Below are 21,458 nucleotides of genomic sequence, written 5' to 3' on the forward strand. Positions count from 1 at the left end.
GAGGCAAAAAAAATTGCTTCATCTTAGGAAGGGAAAGGATGAACAAAAGTGAATGTCCATTGTGACTCAGGGAGTGAAGATACCATCAGCAAACAGTTTCTTTTTGTCCAGTCTTTCCTTTAGAATTAGCCTGCCTTCTGGAGTACCACTGAATACCTGCCTTTGAAAGAAAGACTTTATGTAGTACAGATTGTTTTATGCTATTTGACAACATTAATCTTCGTCATTGTTTTTTAACCTATTAAGGAATGTTTGGAATATCTGCTCTATGTTAACTTTTTGCAGCTTCATTCTGAGAGACGCCAGTCAAACAAACAAAAGAATCCCCGTCACAGTCTTACAGTATTCCAAGGGCCAGGTCTGTTAAGTGGCTTCCTAGGAGACACTCAGCAGCTGTGTGGTCAGTGGCTCATTCTCTTACCCAATAAGATCCATCATAGTTACATGTTTGGTGGTTTATGTTGACCTGAGATTTGTTTTTAAAATCGTTTCTTTGTTTCTGTCTGTTCTGGTTCTGGTTCTGTTCTGTTCTGTTTTGTTTTTAAGTCTTGCTGTGGTCTCTTTTTGGCAGAAATGTTTCATGCATGGCAGCAGACCTGTTGCTTTTTTATAGTGATTCCCATTGAAACTGTAAGTAAATGTCTGTGGCCTTGTTCTCTCTATGGTAAAGATATTATTCACCATGTAAAACAAGAAAACTATTTATTGTATTTTAGTATATTTATATAATTATGTTATTGAAAAATTGGCATTAAAACTTAACCACATCAGAAACCTATTGTAAATACAGGATCTATTTAAGTGTACCAATTAACATATAATATATGTTTTAAATATAGAATTTTTAATGTTTTTAAATATATTTTCAAAGTACATAAAATCTGGGGGTTCTGGGTTTTTTCTCTTCACTGTTAAATATGAAAATGTGTTTTTATTATAAATACATGTGTTCCTTGCTTTAAAACCAACTTGACTAGTGCTGGCAACTGAACAGTCCCCACACAGGATGCTTATTTCAAAGCATGGGGAAGCCAATCCTGCAGATTGTAAGCTTCAGAAAAGCTCCAGGATTGGGCCTGTCTTCTGTAGTAGAAGACAGGAGTGTCATTTTCTAGGACACTTGAAACTTTTCCCCCTTTGAAGTGATATACTTTCATCAAATACCAAACCATGTATCCTAGCAACATCAGGATCCATGAACCAGGGCTGGCAGGCTCTATTTGATTATAAAATAACTGTTTAAAAAATCAAAGTAGGTTTACTTAGGGATAATGAGAATAAATTGGCTCAAATTTAGAAAGTCAATGACTGAAAATCTTGCAGAAATTCAATATTTGGAGACAGGTCGTGTCCCCTTGGTTTGGAAGCGATGCCGTTTGCAGCATGTGCTTGTATCCATTGCACTGATTTAATTTTTGTATGTGGAGCATGCAGATTTTATATCATAGTACCCATGATCTAACAGATTGCTACAATCTCTAAAAAGATTTGCCTCCATGATGGCTGCCAAGCCACTGGGTAATTTAGTTAAAGTGTTTAAAGTTATCACTAAATCTTAGGGAAATAAATGGAAGGATTTTAAATTAGAGAAAGGGCCATTAAGGAAAAGAGCATCTGTTCTGACTCCTCAGGCTCCCTGTTTGAGCACTGACAGCCCATCCCAGAAAGTAGGGAACTATATCTGTGCAATGTATCATTTCTATTTCAAACATACACACATGGTTTCCTCGTGTATTGTCTTATAAATAAGGATCAGGAAAGTCATAACAAACACTGACTTGTGTTGTGTATATGCAAGAGCAAATCGAATGAGATAAATGACTCTAATCTGCCCCGTGCATTTGCAGAGCACTCTAACCTCTGAGAACACCCTCCCCCCCCCCACACACATACACACCAGCAAGCCCTGACATCCCAGTCATGAAATTAGACCTTTGCAACACTTGAGGCTTACCCAATTTTCATAGTTGACAAAGACCAAAATGTTTTTGAAACGATTGGGCAACAAGAGGTGGAAATTAAATAGTATGCCCATGTTTGTAAAGTTAAAGGGGTTTGGCAAATAGGGTAAGGTTTCCATTAGTGCCAAAGATCAGATCAAAATGTATAACTTACTTAACAAACATAAAAGGTCATGATATCCAGACTATAACTATGACCAAAAATTGAAAGAAAATATGAAGAGCAATGATAAAATGGAAGTGTTGCTAAATTACCCAATTGGAGTGTGACAGGAGTAACCGGTTTGTACTGGACTAAACCTGTTTAATCATTAAGAAGCTTGGTAGTAAGCTGCATGGTTTGATCTATTGCTTTCATCACATTAGTGCACCTCTGTGGTCATTTGATGTGTCTATGAGGTTGTTTTATCATCTTCACTGATTTTTATCAATGATATTCCAACTCGGTGGAAACTTGAAGTGTGTCTTGGAATGAAAGAGTGATGTTGTCCCATGTTCATTGAGATGATTAGCAGGCTCTAGAAAACAGGTCAGACACCTTGCCTTGGGGCAGCTAGCACTCTGGCAGCATTTCTAGTTTCCCCTATTTTAATATCAAGTGTGTTCAAGTCAGTCCAAATGAAATGTCCATATTTTTAGTAAGCTATTGTTAGCACAGCTAACTGAGTTTTAAAAGAAGCACACATACATACTCATGCACATACATACATGCATACACATATAAATACATAAGTAGATGAAGAATTTACCCTGGAAAGAACCATCATAGATACTGTTAAACTTCAACATGCTGACCATATTTGATGGTAAGTGAACCATTCTTTTAGCTGTGTGTGTTAACTGTTGCCTTCAAGATTGGTTGTTTACTTTGGGAGGTCAAAGGGGAGGAGCTGCGACTCTGACTCCTTTTAGTTGCACTGTCCTTTCTACAGATGACAAACTTCTGCCTGAGAGCCAAAAACAGTGACTAGAGTGAGTTACAGTCACTACAAAGCATCCAGCATGCCTAGACAGTCCAGCTAGTGTACGTCTAATTGCACATCTACTACCAGTTTTTTGAACATCATCTATACTCTTTTAATTTTAGCAAGTAATCTTTCTAGGAAAAAAATGCAAATGCCTTACTTTTTAACAAAAGATTAAATACAGTATATTATTTGAAGAATATGAACATTACACAAGGACAATACATATCAATGTAAAAAATACTATGACATTTTATACATCTATCCTTCAGTGACAAAAAAATCTATTTATGTGACATGACATAGAATTTCCATAAGCCTTTACCCAGCTCTTTTTACAACTTGGTAAGCAACCACATGAAAACTTCCTAACCTGGTATTGGCCTTTGGAAAAATAACAATTCTGAATGCTTGGTAATGGTTGTAGCATCTTACAATTAATAAAGCAAACACACACACACACACACACACACTCACAACTGCATTTCATTTATTCTGTATTTAAGTGTGAGCTACTATTTGCGTTTAATCTGGACTATGAAGAAAGTAGTTTCCTTCAGGAAAAAAAATGTTTCCTTTATCCTGAAAACAATCTCAAACCAACTACTGTAGTTAATGACAGGATGTGTCTAAAGCATGTAAATAACCAAAGAGTGAGTTGAAACAGCTTGAGGTGCCCACATTTCACAAGGACATAGGGACACTTCTGCAGCCCAGCACTTCACCGCGGTATATCCTTTCAAATCATTCCTCAGATACAAGGAACTGCTCTGGGTGTAATGTCTGAACTAAGAGGAGACATTTTTATTTAGCTTATGTGCTCAGTTTGCAGATATCTTTATTAAGTACTCTAGTATACATTGTATTTATTTAGTAAAGATGTATCTATTCCATCAGGCCCAAATGTTTCAGAAATGGTTTCTGAATTGGAATTTAGTGCAGTCAGAAGGTGGAAATGACATAGATATAAAATATATATACTTAAAATAGCAGAGCCCTTCTCGAAAACCTATTAAACAGTTTTCACTTGGAAGTCATAGTCTCCATACTCTTCTCCTACTGCACTAATACAGCCAGTCTCAGAGTAATCTCCAGTCACCACCACCACCACCAGCAGCAGGAGCATCTCTAGGGACTCTTTAGAAATGTACATTCTCAGGCCCCACTCTAGACTTGAAGACTTGGAGGAGGCTCTGGGGCTTGAGCCCCACAATCTGGTCAACAAGCACTCTGGGTGAGTCATGGGCATCACTAGACAGGGAACTTAACACCCAGTCTTCTATGTGTTTACCTGGGCAGCAGAGTATTAGCATAGCCCAAAGGTTTGGGACTGTGGTCTCTGATCCTTCCACGACACTATCCTTTCCAAGACTCCACCACCTTGAAACAATTTAGAATTTCACTTCCTAAAGTCTAAGAGCACTGTGTGTTTAGAAGTAGGGCCATGCTCATGGTTGCACTGATGGTTTAAAAGCCAGCATGGAAATGCATACCAGAAAATCTCACTCCAGCTCATAGTTGGCATTTTGTTTTCTTTCTTTTCAAAGCAATGAAAGTAGTGGAGTCAGGCCCCAGAGCATGTGATTATTTATAACACATTGGGAATGAGAGGCAACATGCAGCAAATTAACAAGGAAAAGCTTAGTCCATCTGAAGAAGTGCACGTTCCAGTAGCCTCATCTCTATGAAATACTGTTCATAAACACACACCCTGGCTTAATTAGCCATTAGCAGGATAAGGAGTCCTAGGCTGACCCTCCAAAATGACCAAAAGACTTCCTCAGTCTTTGTAGCTTACCTTTTCCTTGTAGGAATTGGATTGTGGAAATAAGGGCTTATCCCCTTGAGCATGTTATCACTGTGTGTGTGTGTGTGTGTGTGTGTGTGTGGTTTCTCTCAGTGTGCATAATCCTGTATATTCTAGATTTCAAGATGCATTTGAAGATTTTTCTGTGTATTGGATGGAGGGGAGGGTGCCTAAAATTACTTCTCATTCAGCAATATGGAAGACTGAATTATGGCAGGAGTTTGGTGATTTCAGCTGTAATTAGGCTAGCCAAGCAATTTTGTGTGTCTGAGCCTCTATTAAGCCATTGTCACTCACAGGAGAAGGGTAAGCTAGGCTTTCTTAGAGTAAGCTTTTAATTCTAAGGCACTCTACCTACTCCATTACCTGCAGTAACACGAAAATATGAAGGAGATTTCTGAAGCACTTACATGATGGAGGCCATCTTGAGATGTTCTACCTCCTGCCTCCCTCCATTCTTGGTGCCCTTGTCACTTGACAGATGCCACAGCACTGCTGTACCTTGAGTCAGAACAAAGGTTGTGATGGACAGGCTTCCAGGAGAACTTTAACTTTAAATACAGCGTACAAAGTCATTTTTAAACGAAATGTAACAAGGTTAAAAAATTGCCTTGGCAAAACTGACCAGCTGCAAGGTGTGCACCATTTCCACCTGTCTTTAAACTTACTTCCAACGCTAGACAATGCTGCTTTACCTGTGTTCTATTTCTTTCCTACTCACATGCCCCACTGTATGGTGCTTGAAAAGAGAAATGCAACATGTGGCTAAATTGTGGTGAGGAGCCTCCAAGTTAAACTGCTGGCTTCACATCCCATTGTCATTGTGTCTAGAAGTCTCTGTTACAAAACGGGTTTTCATTGTGTCTCAGGTGGGCATTACATGTTTGCTGAGGATGTGACCATCTCAGCTTGCTTTGCTGCCTCTTTGGAACACTAAGTACATTCTCCACTGGAGAGGAAAGCCTTGAGAACAAGGAGTTTCCAAATTAGTCATGGGATACCACTCTGAGTAAAGCTTTGGTCAGAGTAGGGGATCAAGGTCATTGGCCTACCATGACCTAGAATCTTTACTCCAGTCTCCAAACTTTAGATTATTCCTAGCCCAGAGTCCTTCATGTCAATTAGAAACCTGTTACCATTTTAAGTCTGTCTCTTTCTATTGCTGTTTCATGCCTGGCTTTCCTCTCAATGACATCCAGGCTCTGTTTCTTCTGGGTCCCATCTTGTCACCTGTCAGGAGACACACATTATGGCCATTAAGATTACAGATGTTGGAGTTTGACCCATGTGTCTGAATTCCGTCCCTGCTACTACAACTCTGTGACTAATAGAAAGTCACTCACCTTCTCTGTGTTTGTTTCCTCACTTATAAATAAAACTAGAAAAAATACTGCATATTTTAAGATCTTGTGAGAATCAATGAGGCAATACACATAAAACTTGGGGGAAAGTGAGGATCACACACAAAAGCTTCAAATAGCATTGCAAACTCTTAGGGGAAATTTCCTAGCATAGACATCAGAGATTCTTCTATGATGTCCTCTGGTTCCTGAGAAGGATCTCATTTTGCCTATGCAGCATTAAAGGCTGATTTGTCTTTCCTAGAAAATTCAGAGAGGCAACTCCTGTTTATTCACTAGCAATACATCTTGTTGGTTAGAGAGTGACCACTGCACATTCATAGGCAAATGGAACAGAAAACTACAACAAAAGGTGTTTCTCTAGAATACATATTTCAAATGGTGTCCATCCCTCCTAAGTGTCTGTACCGTCTCATAGCTGAGGCCATAGCATATGGCTGAAATCAAGAAGTCTGAAAGAGAAACAGAGCCACAGTCACATCCCTGAAAGTGACCATAGTACATGAAAAGAACCTGCCTCAGTCGCCTGCCTCATCTCAAACGAGCATCCATCTCATCCCATGATGGTAGGAAATTAGTGAGGTGGGCAGCATCCATGGCGCCTGTGCAGAGTAACCCACTCTACAACAATCCATCAAGAGCTGGTGGTGCAAAGAAACTAGGACACAAAGATAACTTCTACCCAAGCCCACAGTGCTGGTGAGCAGTGCACAGTGGTTTGACTTGACATAACCTACATCTGCAGTCACTGTCCTAACCACTGTCAAAATTAAAACAACACTAAGGGAACAGAAAATACAGGGAGAGGGAGAGAGGGAAAAAAGAGACTGAGAAGAGGAAGAGGGATGGAGAGTGAGAAGGAGAAGGGGAGGGAGGAAGTAAGAGAGGGAGGGAGAAGAAGAAAGAGAAGGAGGGAGGGATTTGGGCTTCCATCAGAAAGGAAGAACACTGGCCATGCTTACTTATTCTTAACTTTCAAAAGAGCACTGGTCTCCTGGCATAGAGAAATGGCTCAGCCTAGGCTAGGATCACAACCAAAAATAGAAGAGAGTACTGACTGTTTCTTTTAAGGGTTAACATGCAAATAGCTCATATTGCATGAAGGCCCCTCCCAAAGTGGATGTAATGCGGCTGGCTCTGGTTCCCTTTGCGCCAGCTGTTTTCAATACCTAGAAATGGGACAGCTGTCATCCCTTCAGCTTTGTAACAGCACTGCAAGGCTTCCTGTGAGTTGCTGGAATTGGGTAGATGAATGTTTAGAGCCACTCACTAAGCTCGGGAGTGCTCAGTCCCAACTAGGTCAGTGTTCTTTGAGTGGTACTGAGGATTAGCATCCTGCATGATAGGCAAGTACTCTACCACTTAGTTACATCTCCAGCCCTGCCAAGTCAACACTTTACAAAGTTATTCTTTATTAATGGTTGGTGGAGAAAATGTCTTGGACAGCATCACCTACCATCTCTTTTCTCCCTCTTCCATATATGTCATGCATCACTGGTAAGTTCTAGCTGAGCTCGGTTATGTTCTGTGCAATCACTTCCAATTGACTAGAACTTACCCAAAAGATGAACTTGATTCGCTTTTCTCATTTCCAAGTTTTTGATATAAGTCCTCCAAGTAGTAGAGTAGCTCTGACACCAAAGTCAAACTGCTAAAGACTGTATATTCCCCTGAGGTTTAGCAGGCATCAAGCATGAAAGGATGATGTGTATTCTGTAGATGGACTTCAGATAGACAATTCAGTCAGACACCAGTAAAGGATATCTATCCTAAGATTAGTTGAACACCTACAAGGAGAAGAGTTTGGTAGCATACTCTAATAGAATATTCTTAATTTATATGAGATACCATGCTTACTGTTTTCCATGCTCTGTAAAATATGTAACAACCATATGGCATAGAAACTGATAGCAAAGAGGCTTAAATAAGTCATCTGAGGTATTATACTTAATAAATTATATAGTCAGGATTAAGGTTATATCTCTATTTTCCCAAAGCTTCAATTTTGAGTTACCTATGGCTCTCAATTTTGACCTGTACATATGAACCTCACAGAAAAGATTTAAAGGTTCTTATGTGAACCTCAAGCCCAGGCAAGTTAAATTGGAATCTCTGGCAGTGGAGCCCAGGCAACAGTATTTTTCAGAAGTCTTCCCAATGGTTTGGCTCCTCTTCCTCTAGGTCAACACATGACCATGAGCATGGGAGCAGAGTAAAGTAAGGGCAAATGGGTGCATAACCATAGCAACAATGACAGTCGTTCTAGAAGAGAAAGCCAACCTTTGGAGTCATAAACTGGGCACTAGACAGTTCAACCTAACCCTGTACTTTGGGACTAAGGACTATCAATTCCTGCAGGTGCCCTGAAAAGAAACAATGCAGGCACAAAGGCTGCAAGAAGCCAAATCTACAAATGAGGGTCCCCTGGCCTAGGGCTATGGAGAATTGACCTGTATGGGTTTCCCACAGGCAGGCGATCCGCTGCTTCCAGCCAGCAACATACTCCAGTGTCCTTTTCCTAATGCCTGGTTTATTCTGTCAGACACTGAAAGGCTTTAAAAAGCTCAATTGAAAGGACCAAAAACAGTGAATTATGACTATTTTAAGGATTTTTCTATGTTTTCAAAAGGGATCATTAAAATAACATTTGACTTTACCTTCTGTTCCCCCACCTCTACCATAAACTTCCCAACAAGCAGTAGTGACTGACACTTAGAAGAAAAATGTCTCTGAGTCCTATCACCCCTTCCTGGAGGGCTTCTTTTAGGAGCAATGCAGGGTTCACCTGGCTTAGCAAGGCCATGAGACAAATCGAATTTGGCAGATGCACAGCATCAGCAGGCACCAGGGTGCTAATGCCCCGGGGCAGCTGCTTAAGAGGGTAAGTGGGCAAATGCCTGGCTTCTTCCAGTGTTTTCAGAATAGGAATCTGAATCTCAGTAGTCACCCGACTGTGGTACCAGAGGCTATTTTGGGCCATCTCTTATCCAATGGAAAGTTAGGGGCGGTGTCATTTGAAACTGCCAAGGAGCATCTGATTTCACCCTTATCCGGGACATGTCCCTAGAGGAAATGGGAGCAGTGTTAAGGAGATCAAAATGCAGGTGTCAGAATTTCCCTTTGTTTGTATTTCTGGGTTCTTTTTCATCTCTTCCTTCCATTTTCAGCATACTTTTCCATTACTTCAGCTAAGGTGTTCATTACGCCTCACCTGGAATATAGCAGCCTCCCAGCAGTCTCCTTCTCCCCACCTGTTGAATATGACTTCTCTCTTGCCTTTTAAGATAGGATCCCTCTGAAGGTTCGGTGGAAATGAGAGTGAAAATGCATTGTATCACATCAGGAAAGTCACAACACTCACTTACACACAAATGTACTCATTTGGAAGAAGATGTGGGGATACAGTCCTTGCTTGAGAGTGCATTTTACACAGGAGTGAACTTTACACAGGAGTAAAGTTCAGTGCTTGCTCAAGGGATAAAATAGAGCAAGAGGGATGTTTTAAGGCAACAACGCTTTAAGGCTGTGTGTGTGTGTGTGTGTGTGTGTGTGTGTGTGTGTGTGTGTGTGTGTGTACCCTCAAAGGAGTACCCCACAAGCATTCATGGTGGCCTTGTCTGCTTGGTGATTGAATATCAGAAGGAAATGTAGAATGTAATTCTAATTATGATCATTTTTCTTGGAACTAAGGCTGAAGGAGGCTGTGATTTGGAGGCAATTACTGAGATAAATTCAGAGGACATATGCTCTCTAATATATCTTACTGATGGATGGATGGCTTATATAATCTCTCCCCATTTAACACGTGGAATGTCCTATAATTACTGACAGAATACACATCAGTCATAGTGGCACTCAAAACTTTATAATGGGTCTTAAGGTTATTTTTCCCACCGGATACTCAGACAACTCATAACACACCTTACACTGCCCTCCCACTCTACCTCTTCCTCCCTGTGTTGACTCTTTGTTTAATCAATGCCTTTATTCACTTTATGCATCTTTCCTTGATCATAAAAACCCTACCTAACCATAATCCACAGCAAAAAAAGCCAGGTAAAATACAGAATGCTCAATAAAGTGGGAGTTCCAGGTAAATACCTGTTTCATATAAGTAGATCCAAAGGTGACTATAACATGTTGTGAATAAGTGTTCATACAAAAGTTCATATGTTGGTGGGTGGTCCCCAGGGTGGCAGTATTGGGAGATCAGGCAGTCTTAAGGAAATAGAGCGAGCAGAAGGTCTTAAAAGCAACTGAGGCCATACCCTTGAAAGAAATAAAGTATTTTTCATGAGACTTTCATTAGTCTACAAGGAAAACTGTTACAAAAGCCTGAGTCTGGTTGTATTCAGAAATCACTATTTCTAGCCTACCTTTCCATGCTCTGCTATGTACCATGAAGTTCTTATCAGAGCTCATGGTAAACTATTTGGACATTCAGCTTCTAAAACCATGAGATTATGATACCTCTTTACAGTTAGCCTTTGCTAGGAATGGTGGTTCATACTGACTGACAAATTTGCAGGGAGACAAACCTTCAGGCATGTCTGTGAAGATGTTTCTTGATAGGGTTGATTGAAGTGGAAAGATGTCATTCCAAAGGCAGAGTCCTAGACTGATTAAGACAGAGAGAAGTGCCAATGTTCATCTGCCTCTATTTCCTGACTGTGGGTGCAATGTGATCAGTTGCCCCATGATCATGGCAGCTCTTATAAAGGAAACAAGCTTACTGTTCAGAGGTTCAGTCCATTATCAACATGCAGGACATAGTATCATGCAGGCAGAAATGATGCTGGACAAAGAACTGTTAGTTGTAGATCTTGATCCACAGGCAGCAGAAGTAGTCTGTGCACACTTGAAGTAGCTTGAGCATAGGAGACCTCAAAGCCCACCCCCAGAGTGGCACACTTCATTCCATCAAGGCCATATCTACTCCAACAAGTCACATCTCCTAATAGTGATACTCCCTATAGGGTCCATTTTCTTTCAAACCACCAGAGTGTTCTTTTGACTCTTTTCTGCTGTAGCACTCAGCTTTGGTCTTTGCCTCCATTTTACAATAGAAATGCTTCCATCTTACAAGCCCAGACAGAGCCCAAGGCATATTTATGCACCACTATGAACTTATCAAAGCAACTTTTGAATTAATCATGTCTTTCTTCACAAAGTAATCTCCCCCACAGCCCATTTTTAAAATGTTGCTACATGTTATAGAATCTTTGAAGACTTCCATGAGGCTTTTAGAATTTCTCTCCTGAAACAGTAACTACTTACTAGGCAAAAATTATTTGTACTGCTAGTCAACTCCCCTGTTTTACCCTTTGCTTGTCTTGGGTATTAGATATTTCTATTCATCTGTTTTTCCCACCACAATCCATCTATCCACCTGCCAGAAAGCTCTCAACATGTATGTTTTAAATTGAATGGTTACAGGATAATTGAATGGACACTACATTTCAAGTATATCCAGTCCTAAATTGCTACAAAATAGCAGTAGACCTCAGCAATAAGGAAAATCTACTTAGAAGTCTAAGTGAATAATTCTCTACTCTCATTGTATGTTGGCCATCTGAGTTTTTAAAAGAAAACAAAAGCATTCTAGATCTTACCCCAAATCGAAAGACATAGAGCCCCTGGGAGTGAAGCTTGTGTATCAATATTATTTTGAAAGCAGGCAAACAATGTAAGATTGACAGTTACAGAAATTTTCTGGAGATTTGGATTAATATTATTCTCTGAGTCTAATCTATGACAGATGAGAAAGAGCAAGGTAGTAGGAGAAGCCCAGGTGATGTCTTTTGTTTTGTGTGTTTGTTTTATACAATGTGCACCATGCTTTTACACACTTACACATAATCATCATACAATCTGGACATTGAGATTTCATATGTATTTCCAAATTATAAGCAGGAAGAACAAGATAGCTCCAAAGTGTTGTGCAAATGGGTGACCTGGAATTTAGTGGGATTGGGTTTTGCTTCATCGGGGTTCCAACTTTGCATTCACTATTTGGGGTTTAGGTTTCACTAGAATAATGATAGCACTTTATGGGAATTTAAAAATAAATAAGAACTTACTGATACTAAATTGCCCCATCTTGCACATTTCCACCCCTACTACACACTAACCTGAACAGAACAAACCTAAGCAATTGGTTTCTTCTTGGTTTGGATACATTCCACTTGACGTTCTTCCAGGCATTGTGAAGTAGAATTCCTTTCAGTATATGTGACTGTAAAGAGATGGATTCTTGAAATGAAGACTTTAGGAAATAAGGATAAACATGTGTAGGGAGAAAACATGGCTCCCGTCAGCCAACTGGAATCCTTGACCTTGCTCTGACACTTTCCAACCATACAAACTGGGCAAGTCCCCTTACTTCTTTCAGCCATGGTCTCTGCACAAGTAACATTTGTGCTGTCATAACAGAAGAGCCAAAACAAAACTTATAAGCTTCATAAATTTATTTTGAACAGTTCTGGAGACAGGGAACACTAAGATCAAGCATCAGGAGATTCAACTCTCTGGTAATGGCTGCTCTCTGGTTTTAAGATAGTGCATTGGCATTGCATCTCCAGAAGGAAGGAGCATTGTATCTTCACATGATATAGACAAAGGGTAAGAGGCAACCAAATACCCCTTATCAATGCACCATTAACCCATTCATTATTACAGAACCTCCAGAACCCAAACACTCACAAAAACCCTACCTTCTAACACTGTTGTATTGGAGTTTAAATTTTAATGCATTGATTTTGGGGAGACACATTCATGCCACAGCAAGAAAGTTGCTAGATTTCAACATCTCAAGGTTCCTGTTGGCATCTAAATGCCTTGTGGATTTGAGGTCCTGAAATAGTACACGAGAGTTGTGTTGGGGATCTATGAGCCATTTCTTAGAAGCTAAATTCTTCTCCAAAGCATCACATGTCCTGCCTTTAACTGGCACTACGTTCTTGAAAGCAGCCACGTTTTCTCTGAACTTCAGCATTCTACACCATAAAGTGAATGTTATGCTAAGTCATCTCTACTACCCTTTTTAACCCTGCTGAGAGGATATTAGTGGCTTGAGCAGCAAAATGTGAGCTAGAAACATGAGTCAAATTTGAAAACCTGAAGTCAGAATTAAAGAACAGTAAACATCAACTGCCTAATAAAGATGAGTGAAACAATGAAGGAGAGGAGAAGGAACCAGAGGAAGAATTCACAGGTAAAGTTCAAATTCTGAACTTACATTATTCATTCAATTCTATCCTAGTTTAAATGTGTAAAGCACATCCATCACGTTTCATAAAGAATGCCTGAGCTCTTCAAATAAGCACAGTGCCTGAAAAAAATCAGACACCATGGTGATTTTAAATAAAAAGGGCCCCTTTTTTCTGTATATTGATGTGACTTTTGCCAAAAGAAAATTAAGCAGGCAAATAAAGCCATTGTTTTACTAATTCTTAATGAAAAATAATCACCATACCAGATCTCAAACTCTCAAACCTAAATTTTTACTCTATTTCTCTTGTCATTTGATCATTTTATGAGCCATTCTGGGCCTTGACCCTTATTGTGTACACTCCGTCTTGTATGTAAGACCAATCTGATTTGTTCACCTAGGACTTTGTTCCTCAGAGGCCACTGCAGACCTGCACATGTCCCAGGGGCCACAGTTACTTAGCCAACTGCTGTCTGCTTCTCAGCAACAGGTGGCCTTTCACATTCCTACATAAATAAACCCTTCAAAACTCAGACCCATCTCCATCTCCTTCTTGAATAACTTTGATCTCCTAAACTAGAAACAATCTTCCATTTCTAACCCTCGGTTTAGAATGGTATCTATGTCATAGGAGTAGGGTCTGACCCGGCAAAATTACATGTAAAATAATAGCATAGACTTCACTACAGGTCAGACATAATCAGAACCTACTATTTATTAAACTCCTGACCTTCTCTACAACTATAATCCTCCACTTGTTTCATGAAGAACTTAAGAGTCTTGCTCAAGAGGTTGGAAGGCTCAGTAGTTAAGATCAACAACATTGGGCAGCTCAAAATTGCCTGTGACTCTAGTTCCAGGGAATTTGATGATCTCTCCTGGCCTCAACAGGCACCTGCATGCACAAGATGCACACACATGCACTCAAGCCTACACAAAGACACAGAAAATGCACTAATAAATCTTCCTTTTTAAAAAGAGGCTTGCAGGTTGATGACTACCTTATATGCCATCCTAGAACCTTCATCCAGTGACTGATGGAAGCACAGACAGATATCCACAGCTAGACCCTGAACTGGACTCCTGGAACCCAGTGACAGAGATGGAGGAATGATGAGCAAAAGCATCAGGACCGTGCTGGTGAAGCCCACAAAGACAGCTGACCGGACAAGGGGGACTGATTCAGACTCCATGAATGTAGTGTCAGTGAGGAGGCCTCGGAGATCTCTGGGGCCTTGGGTAGTAGATCAGTGTTTAACATGGCATGCGAATGAACTTTGGGAGCCCATTCTACATGGAGGGATGCTCTCTCAGCCTGGACACATAGGGAGGGGCCTAGGTCCTGCCCTGGATGAAATGACAGACTCTAGAGATCCCCCCAAGGAGGGCCTCACCCTTCCTGGGGAATGATGTGGGGATTGCATGGGCGGCTGGGGAGGGCTGGGAGAGGGACAAGGGAGGAGGAGTGGGAGAGGGAGCTGGGATTGACATGTGAAGCATGCATTCATATTTCTAAGACATGATTTATTTTAATAAAAATTTAAAAAAGAGGCTTGCTCAAAAAATACCAAACGAAAGTAGTTATGACTCCACAATCCATGTTCTTGACCACTGTGTTATGCTTCCCCTGTTGTATAAATGTTAATTATTTTTATCTGTAAATTAACTTCCTCATAGAACTGGGCATGCTATTGTCATGAAGTAAGGCCTCAAGAAATAATTATTGAATAAAATGACCTGATAATTTCACTTGAAGGAATCCACCTGCTTTGATGTGTCTTTGTTCTTTGTTTTTCTAGAGGGTGTATTTGTACTGAACTATCAAGCCACCACTCGGTAGGAAGGCTTCCTCTAGCACACTTCTGTTGGCGTCTTTCTACAAGCCCCATCCATCCTCAAGTCCAGGGTCCCCTGCCCTGGCTCTTGGAAGAGAATATTTCATTTCAAAATTTGTTCTCTTTCCAAGGAAATGTCAGCAACACTGAAGATGTCAAAATATTTCAGAGGGAAAGTTCTCATTAGAAAAAGATTACTGTTTTGCTGTGTGACCTTAGGCAAGCCATCTCATGTCCCTTAGACATCTCCTCATCCGTAACATGACAGGGCTGAACATAATGATCTCTAAGCTCTAACAGTTTGTGATTCCATGTTGTTATATGTCTTTTTTTCTTTTTCTTTGATATCTCAAGATGTGCCTTGAGGCTCACAGGATGCAGAAATGTAGTAATATGATCTAAAGAGGATATAGTTGCCAAACATAAGGAACAAAACAGAAATGAAAGGATATTTGCTGAAACTGTTCTTATTTACATTAGTCCTCATGAATTTGCATGGCATTAGTAGCAGGGGAACCTACAGAGGGTTTTTCAAGACTTTTCAAAGGCTTTACCACCATTGTTAGGAGGTTTCCAGAACATTGAAATAAAAGCTGCAACAAAAACACCAAAAGACAGATGCACAGAAAAGCCAACTTTATCTGTATATCTAGCTTTCAGTCGGCATCCATCATCTTTTCGTTCTGCAAATAAGCTTACAAACACACCCGAAGCTCAGAACTCCTGCCACCTAAAAAGTAGGAAAAGTAAACACCTTCAGCTACAAACTAAGAGTATGAAAACACTGAGCAGACAATGAACCTTCTAAAACAGCCTGAGAGCCAGACACAGGCCAAGAGTTCACCCTAGGACTCTTTCAAGTTGATGTTGCCTTCAAGGTTCTAGAGCATTAAGCAAACATCAACTTTTTTTTGTTTTTAGAACACACGTACATCACCACCAATATAGATGGGAAAACTGATCCTGAATTACTAAAGAAAAAACAGTTGTTTTAATTTCAAGGAATTGGTTTAATACCGATACAATATTCAAATCCAGGTTAGCTGAATTCAAGCCCTGCTTCCTGTCACTTTTTCAAAACTATTTGTCTGAGATCAGTATTTTGTGGGGACCAGAGGCTCTTGGGAAGTTTTTGTTAAGGTTTGGAGGAATAAGAAGAGCTCAAATGCTTGGATAAGTTAGGGAAGCCCAGCTACATGCTATAAGCTTTGACGTTTTAAATAGGATGTTTTCATTTCCAGTTACAGATAAGGAAGCTGAGGTACAGTATCATTAGTTCAGAAGCACACAGCCAGTGGCAACCTCAAGTCTGAAATCAGGTGTGCCTGGCTCTAGTGCTTAAAAGCATTCATTTTGATTAGAGCTCTCTTCTTTACATCAATATTGGTTCAGCCAGCTGCTCAAGCCTGATGTCTTCACAGTGACATGAGAGTAATAATAACAGTATGCATTGGTATGGTCTTAAGGTATAGGACAAGAGAACTCATTCCTTGATGCTTAACCCAGTATCTGGTACAAAGATCATGCACAGTGAGTAACCAACTATAATCTGCTACACTTCATCTCCTATCCTGAGATTTTCTCCTCTGCTCCTCAAAGGTACAAGGGACTATGAGTTTAAGATAATCTATTATGGGTTAGAATGGATATTTGGGAAGCTGTCTAGAGCACATTGGCCTTCTTTGTGGACTGTTTCTAGTCTATAAATTCTAATTTGGTGGATGGGACAAAGCTAACTAGATGAGAGATGAACCCTAGCAAAAAGAAACAGAAGCATTTGCAATAAGATTTTTCCTACTGGGAACTTGAACTTGAGACTGGAATAAATATGACAAGTTTTGAATATTTCTGAAACTATTTCATTTAAGCAGAAAAATGGGATAACTGTACGCCACTTTAAATAAAGTGGCAAAAAAAGATTGACTGCAGGTAGGAAGGATGAAGGCAGTCTGCAGAGGGAAGCAGAAACGAGACAGTTTCTGACCTGTCTTTTCTGAAGACATGGGCTATAACCCTGTCTTCATGTTTTACTTCCATTGCCTCGTGTTTGTTAAGGATGGCCCAGGGACTTACTGCAGCTGTGCCTATTGGATCGTACACCTGTCTTCTCTGCCCATGTCTTGCTGGAGTTCAACTTGGAGGTACAATGTTTGATTCTTTAGGAAAAAGGACACAGAAGCTGAATAACAAGCAACCAAAGGAACACTGAAGCCATCCTGTGTCTGGACCACACCTGCGTGGTCAGCCTAGTTCAGATGATTTTACCTTTATGGACACACAACTATGCAAAGGGCTGTAACCTAAGATTTCAGGGCTCCTAACAACTCTGAGCAACATTAATCACTGAGATCCCATCACATACAGTACAGAAAAAAATAGGAAATGATATGAACAAGGGAGTAAAGAGCCACCTGGAGGAAACTTTCTATGAGGAAGAGCAACTGGCATTCAGCCTGTGTGTGGCAACAAAGCCTTCATCATCAAAGGAGGGTTACAATCCATAGCTCAGTATTGCATTTCTCTGCCGTGTTCCCCATGGCATTTCTATTGAATCCTACAGAGCAAGAGAAGAGAATATATAAGGGCAAAGACGTGCCATGAGAAAAGCCAAACATTCATTCTACCCTCCAGAATAGGGAACCCATATGACCGTAATACCTCTTGGAAGTAGTTTCATGTAGAATACTGTACTCCTAGCAAAAGTTGCCAAAGAATCTTGGCAGAATGAGGCGAATGCCATATAGAAACCCAGAGGGCCAAGCATGTGGGATCCATGGAGCAACCTCTGTGGGCCCTCGGAAATAATTGGGAAAGGGAAAACTTTTAAAATAATAACAGAAGTACTGCAAGAGCAATTAAGGTGAGGAGGAAGTGGGAGCAGTAAAGCTCAGGTTAGAAATGGCAATAACTCCTGGGACATAAATATGCACTCAGGCAACCACAAAGATTGGGACCAGATGACCTGAAAGAATTTAATGAAGCTGAAAATTCAGGCCAGTGATGTGAAGTGCAGATGGCTGCTGAATTGCTGGACTGAGAGTCACCCAGCTTCTCTTCCCTTCATGCAAATGGTAACCTTGGTGATAGACAAAGTCTCTCCTGTGCTATTTGGATATCACTGCCTACATTCTGATTAGGGATTCAGAGATCAGAAAGGATGCCAGAAAATAGGGTAGAGAAGCAAGACTCTACTTGGATTTCCCTGGTGTCACAAATGGTGATGGATATAATATTAACTATGAGCTATCTGTCAGGTTATCAAGTGCCCTAGGGATACAGAAACATGTGGGTGCCCACCATCGTCAGGTGGAGATGCCAGGTGAAGCTAAAGTATAGAAAAACAGATTTATATTTTATGGACTTACAATTTGGAAACAGAGAGAGACCCAATTTAAAATTGTGGTGCTACCCCTCGCCAATCATTTGTGTATTATAAATTAACCTCTATGACTTCCAGTTGTTCTTTCTGTAAAACTGGAATAATAATGAAAAAACACAGTAGTTAAAATGTCATTTAATTTTCCAATATAAACTAGGCTAGTCTACAAGCCTTTAACCATTGTTCTTTTCCCAGAGGACTGGAAAGTAGCTAAAGTGAGCATGGTCTGTCATGGCAGGCCTTGATGCACAAGGTACCACCCATCCCATCAGAAGGTGCATTTGTAAATCCAGTCTCTTTTATTGGATGTGAATTCTGTCCCAGGATTATCAAATATTAATTTCAAGAGGGTCTAGAAATCTGGAGTTTCTAGAAAGTCTCTTTTCTAAAATGTTACCAGTGATTCAAAAGTTTTTACAAATACTGTACTAGTTATGATTTGTAACTCTGATAAAATGCTATGACCAAAGGCAACTTAAGGAAGAAAGGGTTTATTTGAGTTTAGAGTTCCAGAGGCAAAGTGCATAATGGACAGGAAGGCATGACTACAGGTGGCCAGAGCAAGAAGCTGAGAGGCCATATACAGGAAGCCAAGAGAAGGGGGGCAAGATTGCAAACTCTCAAATCCTATCCCCAGTGAACTGCTTCCTCCCCAGTGCAGCACTACCTAGAGGTTCAGTAACCTCCCCAAACAGCACCACTAGCAGGAGACTAAGTGTTCAAGCATGTGCACCTATGTGGGAGATTTCCCATTCAAACCACTGCAAACATTTACAAGGCAAATCCCAAACAAGCTGCATTCAGTCCACAGATTCTGGCTATAGTTTGAGGGAGGACACGATCACAAGATTTCAGCCTTAAGTTTGCCCCCAAACCAGCTCAAAGTTCTAAGACATCGTTGACTCCCTTTGCACAGAAGGCTGTAGGGAGTGGTATCTGTGGCTGTTCTCCAGAGGGCCTCCAATCTACATTGCATCAAATGAGGTTGTTCCCACTGGAGTTCCCAGAGGTCCCACGGAATAATATCTCTCTATTTGTGTATTCCAGTACTAGAACTCAGAATTTATAGGGATTAAGCTCCCCCCACCTGACCTATGTACAAGATCTTATATACCAACAGGTCCTCATTCTAACCCCTGGCTCAGGGCCCCTCTATTTCCATGACAACTGGATAATAGAAATATCCTTCATGCAAAGCTTAGGGGTTTTATTTACAATGCTTGTCTATGGACTGATTCATTTTTGACATTATCTTTCAAGCTGTTCAAGTTCAAAAGAGAAACAAATTATCTTGGGATTCAGGTAAAGAGGAAATGTCACCAGAAACAGCTAAAAGCAAATGCAGACAGAGGTCCCTTGGGAAACACTGACGGCAGAGGAAGTCAACACATTACAATAAGGTAATAGCCTTGATGGATTAGGAAGCTATCAAATTCACAGAGATCATGATGATAGTTAAATGAATCCTAGTTCAGTAAATAGGGACCACTCTTCTAAGACTTTTCTCTCTTAAAAAAATCAGACAACTGAAAAATGAACTGTGGTCAGCTTTAAATGTAGAGGAGAAGAACAAAGCCCACATACATTAGACACTGACTGTAACCCATAGGATGTTTCCTTATATGTTTTCTCTAACTGTGGAGCATGAATAAGTTATTCAAAGTATCTCTGCAAAATGAAAACCATTCTTACTCTACAGTGATTATATAAAATAGAACCAAGTATGGGAAAGTCCTTAGTACTACGTCTGACACCTCATCATAATAATGATTCTCACAATAGCTCTGGAATGTTAAATATATCGCATTTCATATTATATTGCACAATGAAAACTTGGGTGGAAAAAAGTTATGCTTGTATGACTTTTCCTGGAGAGACCTGAACAAATGTATATTTACCCCCAGTGAAGTACCAATGATGGGTCTAAAGGAAATTATTTCACCTGTCTAGTTTGGTTAAACAATTAATTTAATTGGACTTACATACTACAGCATAGGCAATTTGCAGGCAGTTGGGTCACCAAAGAGTAGTCTCCTCTCACCCCAGCAATTGTTAATCACTTATGTATCCTAAGGGAGGATTAACTTGCCTCCTAAGTTTTTCAAGCTTCCACAAAAGAATGTTTATGGGCCCAGTCTTGTGAGCCTCTCATGTGGATAATTATGACTGCTCTGATCTCAAGATGGCAACTGTCATGCCATCCCCAGAAGAGAGTTCCACAGCAGATTGCTTGTATAAATTGTCCAAATGCTTCCAGTTAGCAAAGTCAAGGCACTTAAAATTCAACTCTGTTTTTTTTAATAATTTTTAAAAATTTGATTGAAAAACCCAACCTTTTGTATTTTTTCTGGGTTAATAATATTAACAAGTTTCCTAACTATATTTAACCAAAATTGAAAAAGGCAATGTTTATAACTAAACTAAGCCCTCCTTCAGACCTCAACAGCTTAATGTGACATCCCGGTCTGGACTTGCTTTCCTCAGTGTTCCCTTGTCCTGTATCTTGGTTTTAAGATATGTGTTTCTCACCTATTCACACCACACAGCTGTCATCTAGAAAAAGAGAAAAATCTTGAATGTGATTACACCCCATTTCCTTCTTACCCCACTACTGAACTATGCCTGTTGATATATATTTTTTATTTGACCTGTTATCTTTTAACACCTGATTTGGCTTCTTTGCCTTGGCCTTATGAATTCTGTTCAACTTTGCTTCAGCAGTGTTCTTTTTTTTTCCCTTTGCATTTGGGACGCCACCAGTCAGCCCTGCTTTTGTTTGATCTGATTGCATTGAGATTGGCCTCAATGAGACAGTAGAGTCTGCTTCTGGTACTATTGCAGAGGATTTGGGTAGGCAGATCCTCTGTAAAGTGAGCAGTGACTATGTCAAAGGGATGAAATCTACAGCATGGGCAAGGCATCTCAAGACTTCTTTGTCCT

The 21,458-nt window shown here is 40.2% G+C and overlaps 1 long non-coding RNA gene across 1 annotated transcript; it reads right to left on the reverse strand.

Moving 5' to 3' along the window:
- Positions 1 to 2,760: 2,760 nt before the first annotated feature.
- Positions 2,761 to 5,955, reverse strand: LOC110342847. Its single transcript, XR_002385019.2, has 3 exons — positions 5,870 to 5,955; positions 5,144 to 5,234; positions 2,761 to 2,908 (listed from the first exon to the last, which is right to left on the reverse strand). It is a non-coding gene; the product is annotated as an uncharacterized LOC110342847 (long non-coding RNA).
- Between the last annotated feature and the right edge of the window lie 15,503 nt (positions 5,956 to 21,458).

The sequence above is a fragment of the Mesocricetus auratus genome, unplaced genomic scaffold (assembly GCF_017639785.1).
Source record: "Mesocricetus auratus isolate SY011 unplaced genomic scaffold, BCM_Maur_2.0 Super-Scaffold_100004, whole genome shotgun sequence".
Lineage (NCBI taxonomy): Eukaryota > Metazoa > Chordata > Mammalia > Rodentia > Cricetidae > Mesocricetus > Mesocricetus auratus.